At 36.5% G+C, this 8278-nt stretch overlaps 1 protein-coding gene across 4 annotated transcripts in view; it reads right to left on the bottom strand.

The window, feature by feature from the left end:
- The window catches only part of LOC107654853 (serine-rich coiled-coil domain-containing protein 2-like), a 53140-nt gene extending 45141 nt beyond the window's left edge, over nucleotides 1-7999 (bottom strand). For all 4 annotated transcript variants that reach the window (XM_016442131.1, XM_016442134.1, XM_016442133.1 and 1 more), the window contains exon 1: nucleotides 7358-7999. The gene's annotated coding sequence lies outside the window, so the exon portion shown is untranslated. The remainder of the gene's footprint in view (nucleotides 1-7357) is intronic.
- Between the last annotated feature and the right edge of the window lie 279 nt (nucleotides 8000-8278).

Below are 8278 nucleotides of genomic sequence, written 5' to 3'. Positions count from 1 at the left end.
TACCAGTCGTTTTTGTAGGCATTAAACTGCCAGAATTTTAAAAGACGATATCTCCGTTTGCATTGAACTTTCAGCTTCGTAACTTTGCAGATATTGTTTATGATCAAACAGCAACATTACACACTAACAAACATTAAAAAAGTGAAATCGCAATCAAACACCCCTTTAAGAGATGCACCGATTGCAATTTTCTTGGCCGATTCCGATTTCTCGTTAGTGTGATCTGCAGATTCCGATTTTTGCCGATTCCGATTTTCTTTCTAAGAACTATAATTGACAGCATATACAAACAAAAATCTACTTTTCTTCAATGCAAAGTTTTCTTTTCATGAAAAAACACAAGTAAAAATTCAGTAATAAAATAAGAACAAATAAAAAAAAAGGCAAACAACAGCACAAATAAATGCAATAGAATAAAGAGAGCTATGAAAGTTTTTATTCAGGTGAGAAATACTACAGAAATTAAAGTAATAAAACTTAAATTAAAACATCCAGTGTTATTTTAGTATCCACGGACCCAATATACTGTTACACAACATGCGTTCTCTTTCTCAACTATTTAATGTTCCAAAACTGACTGTGTTTAACTGGATACTCGCCAAGACGGGCATTTTGACATAAATTTGTATTTAAAAGATGTCATCTATGTCAAAGACATAGATGACACATCCTGCACTCAAAAAAATCATTGTCCAATAAAATGCTCTTAACCCTCCACAATGCAAGTAAATCATTTGCATATGCGACTAAAATCTTCACTCTGAGCGACTAAATGATGTCTAACATTAGCCACTAGCTAATAAATTCTTAGATTTTACTCGCCAGTGTGTGAGTTGGAGGCTAAGTAAGAGTTTAGCAAAGATATATTTTCACTCGCCGAACACTCTGACTGAGCACTTCAGAGTTTCACTCTCCGTCAAGCGATGTGTGGTGCACGACTTCCTGTCGCTTTGCTGAGAGCACTGTTTCTCACACACACAAGAAAAGAGAGAGAGAGCAAGAGTTTAAAAAAACATTTACTAGACAATGGCGATTCTATTGCCAAGGTGTGCATAGAGGGCTGGCTCTCCAGAATGAGAACATCCCCTCACCTACTTCTGGCTAGCAATGGAAAGTAGAAAATCATGGTTCACAGCTGTGAAGAAACTAAAACTACTAGAGCAATGTCCCGCCACAATTTCCTGTTCAGATTCAGAAATGTATCCAGACCTAATTTGAGTTTGCTAAAATAATGCATAAATACGAACATTTGGCATTTGATTAACATTTTAAGTCAGATGCCCTTATAAAGACTGTAACTTTAATGTTTGCTCTTCACAGAAAAGTTGTCAACGACAAGCCTGACATCACCCAAAGGCCAGCTCTTTTTACAGTAAACCAGGTATGTATAAGTGCATTCATCCCATGTTGTATTTGCCATAATTACAAGATTCCAACTTGATGTGAACGCAGCATATGATCTTGAGTATTTGACAACAGCATTATCTGACTTACTTGATAATGTCTTTATCAATCTGTTTCTTCCTCTGTTAGGATGCAGCTGACAAGACAGACTCCAGTAAGAATCCTCAGCGTTGATCAAGCAAGTCCACATCTAAAGGCGGGCGTACACGGTGCGATTCTTGCTATCAATCGTGACATGTGCCAGAGCTCACGACGTTCCGACCTTCAGAACCGTGTACGCCCGCCTTAACCCATCTGAGTGGGAATCATCTTGGAAGAAAACTTTGTAATAAATGAACGGACCGGTCTCAGGCCTTCTATGTCCATTTTTTCAGACTGATTTATGCTCTGCACCTGGACTAAGTGTATGAAAAGCACTTTATATTTTATTCAGCAGGTAATGCTCAACCTCGGAAAAGGTGAGTTAGCACCTAAAATTCAGTACTGCCAATATTGTGAACAGAGTGGAATAAAACCATATCGTTTTGATGCCGTTTTTTGTGATTCTGAGATAAACTGTTTTATGTTAGCTTGTTAAACTAGTTTTAAATAAAACAGAAAATTGCATGAATGTTCCTTTATTTGTTTGCTTTTTTCTTAATTTTCTAGTTTAACAAATTGGAAAAATAAAACAACTGATATAGATTTAACTTGGAAATTACACTGAAAAAATGTTTCATTCATCCAATTAAAAAAAATGTAGGGAAATGATTTCACATCTATATATTTTTAACTTGAGCCAATGAAAAATAAATAACTTGCCCTAAACAATATTTTCTATGTCTATGAAAACTATAAAAAGAAATTTCTTAAATGAGAATTTTTGTTTTGATTAAATCTATATTTTTTTGTTTGGATCAAAAATTGAATTTAAATTAACTGACTTTCTTCAACAAGAAAAATATACTTTGTGCTAGGTTTTATAAAATAGTTTTCATAGACATAGAAAATATTGTTTAGGGCAAGTTATTTATTTTTCATTGGCTTAAGTTAAAAAATATAGATGTACATTTTTTTAATTGGATGAATGAAAAAAAAATTTCAGTGTATAATGCACCCTAGTCTCACCCTTCTCATTAAACACAACAAAGAAAAGAATCAGACAGCTGATCCTTGAAAGCAATCACAGTAGCGTGGGCCATTACAACGAGCACATTGTGATTAAGAGTGATTTCCAGCAAAGAAAATGTTCAACAGCAAAACCTTATCCTGCTTAGTAAAGTCACTTGATCAGCATGAACCTACAGCATAAATACTGCACTATAACGCACATAAAAGATTAAGAGGAGCATAAGAGACTGAAAATAGATCTACAACCTCTCATGGAACAAATCTGAACTGAACCACCCTTTATTGTTTCTCAATCTCATCTTTCAGCCTAGCAAACCTAATCCACTTACGTTAATGCAAAATTGTCCTTTCTGTTGAGAGCAACAAAATAAAGAGTTTTCAGTCAGATGACTCAGCAGGTTTCTCATTCTTTCCAAGCCACTCAGTGTTGTTCTATGCGTTATTCCCCATGACTTGTTCCATAAGGACAAGGAGCTGCTTAAATAAAACACACATAATGACAAAGAGATGTATTACTCATGGCGGCCATGTTAAATGACTCAGCTCTTCACAAAACAACTATGCTATATAATTCACACAAAATGACATCCATAATGACAATGATTATTAATTTTGTGATTTTCAATGAATTCATGAGTTTTAGTGATAATTTGCAACTGTGTGATTAAACTGTGGCTTTGTAATGTGACAGGACAATATTCAACGAAGAATTTAACAGTATTATTGAGATTATGATCAAATAAATCATTTCAGACAGTGTTTTAGGATTAGTGAGTAAACCATATTTTTTTCAAACAATAGTAATTTCTCTTCTTTCCCAGTTTGTTTCATGTGGAAACTCCAGACAGGCCAAACCTAATATGCAAACAGTCCATTTGAATGTCACCCTTGACTAAACAGAAGAACAGATGCTACGCTGATGTAGTTATTGTATCACAGAGAGCCTAAATAAACATTACTACACATCCACAACTACAAAACCCAATAGAAACAGATTTTTTTTTTTTAACAAACACACATACACAGAGAGTCACATAAAGCTGCTTCGATTAGCTGCTATCCTGCTAACTCTCACTTTGACACTTTAAGCACCTTGCTTAAAACCTTAGAGAGCTTTCTGTCACTTTTATGGTCTCAACACACAAATCCAGGTCTACATCTGTTTTAAAGCATCGGAATAAAATAAAACATTAATATACAACAAAATAAGCATTTCTAATACTTTAGATTGTGATAGCAATGACTATGTTCAGAGGTACTGTGACTTCCTGTTTATGTTGCCTTTGGCTCCATCAATTACATTTGAATGTATCTCCAACCATGATGTCACACCAGCAAATACCGACAGTAAATTCAAACAAGCTGAATCATCACAGGTTCGTTTCGGTTTTATACGGGAACTCTGTAATTAGTCTAATGCCAGTTAATGTCAATAAGAATTAAGTGAAGTTCTCAGTTATCAGAGTATTATATTGTGAATATAATCATAAAATGGCATCCGGCCTTTAGAAGATCTTTAGAATGATGTTTGTACATAGAGATGTAGTCTTGTTCATTCTGAGAGGTGTGTGTGCTGCAGATGTACTGCAGAGAGACGCATGTGTTTACACAGCTGAACACATCAGCAAAAATATATACAAACACAAAAATATATACACAATATGAGGGTCAGAAAGACAGAACATGAACAAGGATGATCTTACACTCCAGGCACCCAAAACAATCAAAAAGTCTTTGAAAAATATGTATCAGCCTCACAGGAAGGCCACACACTGATACACAGAAGAGAGCTGATATTGTCTACAATACAACATGAGCAATGAGTTTCTGGGTGGCAAAACTGCTGTCATAACAGCCACTACCAAAAATTTGAATGAATTTTCAGCATCATTACTCCAGTCTTCAGTGTCACATGATCCTTCAGAAGTTATTCTAATATGCTAATTTGGTTAATAACTCTTATTACATCTAACCTTCAAAATTAAAGTCTCAAAATGAATATCCATTTTTCACACTGTACATCGTAATGCTGTGATGTACAGTATGTACGAAGTCGAAATTTCGACTTTAAAAACGACAGTTTTTTGTTGTAAAGTTTTATTTTTAAATCAAAACAGTACAGAATTTTAATATCAGCCATCTATGAGTTATAGGCCATAGCATGAAAATAATTATCAGCTTAGCAGGTACGAATTTTAATATCCGTGCATCCCATATCAATGACGTAAGTGTACAGTAATACATGCAGAACTCAACAACTAAAAGTTACCACCGAACAGCTGTCTGGCGCTGAGGACAGACATTTATCTGCCTGGATACTAGGGCTGCACGATTAATCGAATGCGATTGTCTGGGTTTCTTCTGCGAGGCGTATTTGGAGTTTCAGCGCGAGAGCGCCCTCTGGCCTTTGGATGGAGATTTACTGCTGATCACAGAACCGTGCTTCACTGAAAGATACACATGACAATCGCAGCTTCTGTCAAATCGCGATCTCGATTCCATTTCGATTTATCGTGCAGCCCTACTGGATACTTCACATTATACCACATTAGACTCACTGTAACGAAATACAGGAATCTAGCTCATGGACCAGATCTCCCTGACAGGCCTCAGGATGATCACCTAACAGCCACTGCTGTTAATAAACACCCCTCAGAGATATTTGACGCTAAACCAGTCATGAGGACAAAGCAGCTACAGGAAGAATTTTATCAGGTTATAGTTTGATCGAGGCATTCAAATGGTGAACAGACACACATACACATGCCTGACAGCTGCTGGAACATTCAACACCCATGTAAACCAAACCAATAAACAAGAGATCCTTGCACCTGTCAAGGACACACACAAAGTCTGTCAACACAAGTGCTAAGTGAGGACTTTTAATTTTGGGGGGTGTGTTGATGCTTTGGCTTAACACCGTCTCGTCTGCATCTCTGACAGTTCATGGCCATTAACATCAGCACTGACTGACAGCTATGCAATCTTCATAAACAGAAAGAATAACAAGTGTAGTGGGTGGTGTGTCCTCACCCTGGTGCCAAATGACAAGATGACAGATAAATGTTCTTTACTAACATGATTCAGTCTTGATCCAAATGTATACATTAAGCCATAATCACTGTATTCTTTCTAGATATAGTGTATAAGAATCCAACCTTGTGCTAGCATGCATTGAAATATACAGTAAAGAACTAATAAAGGCTTAACCTAAGAGGTATGTATTTAAAAAGGGTGATGATACTTTTGAATGCATTACTATAATCTCTGGTTATTTCCAGGGCTGGTTACTGAAAGACAAGACCAAAGCGGAAGTTATTAAGTCAGACATCAAAGTCTATCTAGGCCTCCCCCGCAGTACTTTTTCCCTTGATGGCCTTTGTATTTCATCACATGGACCAGATATACACAGGTGACAGGGTCACATGTGTTCGTTGGAATCAATTATGAGCATTTAGCATTCTACAAATGACACGCTTCTAGAAAATGAAAGCAAAATGTACAAATTTGTCTTTCAAGAAGTGAAGATGCTCTAAAACCTAGGATCCACCATAAATTTTCCCTTAAAATATCAGATCCATTCCAGACAGTTGCATTAAATGCACTGTTCAGTTAACATGAATGCACACGCATTTGTGATGTACTACATAACTCAGTGCATTTTTGAATTACGTAAGTTGCTCTAAATACACATATTTGATATGGTCCAATGAATAACTACATGTAAAAATCCATTAAGTCACACTATCCTAAAGGCTGTGTTGCGTAAAATATGTTATCTCTGTTCTGTCTGCTGCTTGGTGTCCATCCAAGAAAAAGCAGTTGTAGTTTAGGGGGCAAAGGTCATCTCTGTTCTCAAAATAGCAGTGCAGTTCAACGTTAACATGAACAACATCTGAACTGAGCTGAGTGAATTTGGAAAACCATACAAACTGAGGTTGTTCAATCACATAAACGTTATGGACATTTCACATTTATGTACAAAGACATGCATAGTACAATTTCAACCACACCACGTGCAAAGAAATAAGCATAACAACAGCAGACATGACCCTTTAGTTCTTACATTCTGCATTTAAAACCTAGTATTTGAACAAAAATATTCCAACCAGTCAGATCTATCTGTAAATACAGTTTTATGTGAGAGCTGGGAACCAAGAGCTGCTTCTTATATTTAAAAAAATAATAATATTGGATGTCTTCCGGTTCCATTAGCATGCTTTCTTTCGCAGATGTAGCCAGAACACCATCCTAAACTATGTTGATGTTTCCTAATACTGCTATTCTATAAAAACAGATAATCAGTTTGGCAATACCTTGTGCCGATATCCACACTTTTTATTTAACTGATCATTTTGTGTTTTTTTTGTTGTAGTATAATGAATTGTACTGATAGTATGGTTTGTATAATAATTTGGGTAATTAAATTTTGTTCTTTTAGCAAATCAAAAACATGATAAATATACTCTGATTTCTGAACAAACACCATAAGCAAAGCAAAAACATCAAAGTTCCACTTTTTAGACACAATAAGTCAATCAGTCAGAACTCAGAGGAATCACTGACTCGCTCACTGATCAATGGGCATTTTAAATTAATGAATCAAACGTTTAATTAACACTTACTTAATATGGTCTGCTAAATTTGGTTACTGCTGACAGCAGTAAATGCTATACGAATTGCATTTTTTCCCAGATAGTTCTTCCTCAAAAGTCCTAAATGAATCGTTAATGAACCGATAAAGACTATGAAACGGAATCAGAATCGATCCCCTTACGGGAATACCATCTCTGTACGTGGACACAAAAACATTAGATTAGCGTTAACGTTATATGTGACTCACCTGTACGAAGAAAATCAGCCGCGTCTATCCATGATGTCGATGTCAATGTCAAAGCTCAAGAGTTCACGGTCAACTTCAAACTCTTATTTAAAACAGCTCACGCCTTGATTACTATGCCGACTCATTCTATACACTAGGCCTACATCATATATTACACACTGAAACAGTTAAGTTAAACTGTTAGAAAGCAACTCCGTTGATAAAATAATCCAGAGAAATTAGAAAAACCTTCCACTTAACCAGCGCGAATTTTCCAGAGCATTGACTAAAACAGTTTAATAACAACACAAAGAAATGAACGCGTTGGTAAACAGTGTGAAAACAGATACTCGTATATTCCTTTTTTAGGGTCGATATCCAGCATTATAAATATCCTTTCGCAAAATTTAAAGCGCTAAAGCTGCGGAACAGCAGTGATGCTGTACTGAAGTGAGACTCCATCATGATGTTTGTGATGTTCTGGTCTCTTTCCAGCATCCTCTTCATCCGCACCTTGCTCACAGCGTTTCACTTGAGCTTCTACATAAACGCCTACGATATCAAAGTGCTAAAACAGGTAGTTTGTTAGCTCATAACGCTAAAGCAGGCGGGTGGTCTTCCTCTGCTTTGAGCTGATGTGTTGGATAAGCGTGCGTTCAGCGTTTGGCCCACCGCTCAACCCCACAGAGCGCGAGCTGCTACTCGTACTCTCACGCGCGCTGCAAGTGTGACTCTGACGTAAGACGTTCTTCACAGTGCACGAGCTCCGGGCTGGCTCTGTGGCCGGGAGCGAGCGCGAGTATTGAATGGCGATGTTAACGTGATATGGGCACGTTTTTGTGTACTAATTATATAGAATATTATACACATTATGCAGTTTATATTTATTATCTGAATGATCTTGTACACGTAATTACAAATATGTGTTATATATTTTTTGGC

The sequence above is a fragment of the Sinocyclocheilus anshuiensis genome, unplaced genomic scaffold, assembly GCF_001515605.1.
Source record: "Sinocyclocheilus anshuiensis isolate Anshui unplaced genomic scaffold, SAMN03320099.WGS_v1.1 scaffold335, whole genome shotgun sequence".
Lineage (NCBI taxonomy): Eukaryota > Metazoa > Chordata > Actinopteri > Cypriniformes > Cyprinidae > Sinocyclocheilus > Sinocyclocheilus anshuiensis.
The sequence above is the reverse complement of the archived record's forward strand: the minus strand, read 5'-3'. Positions and strand labels throughout refer to the sequence as shown.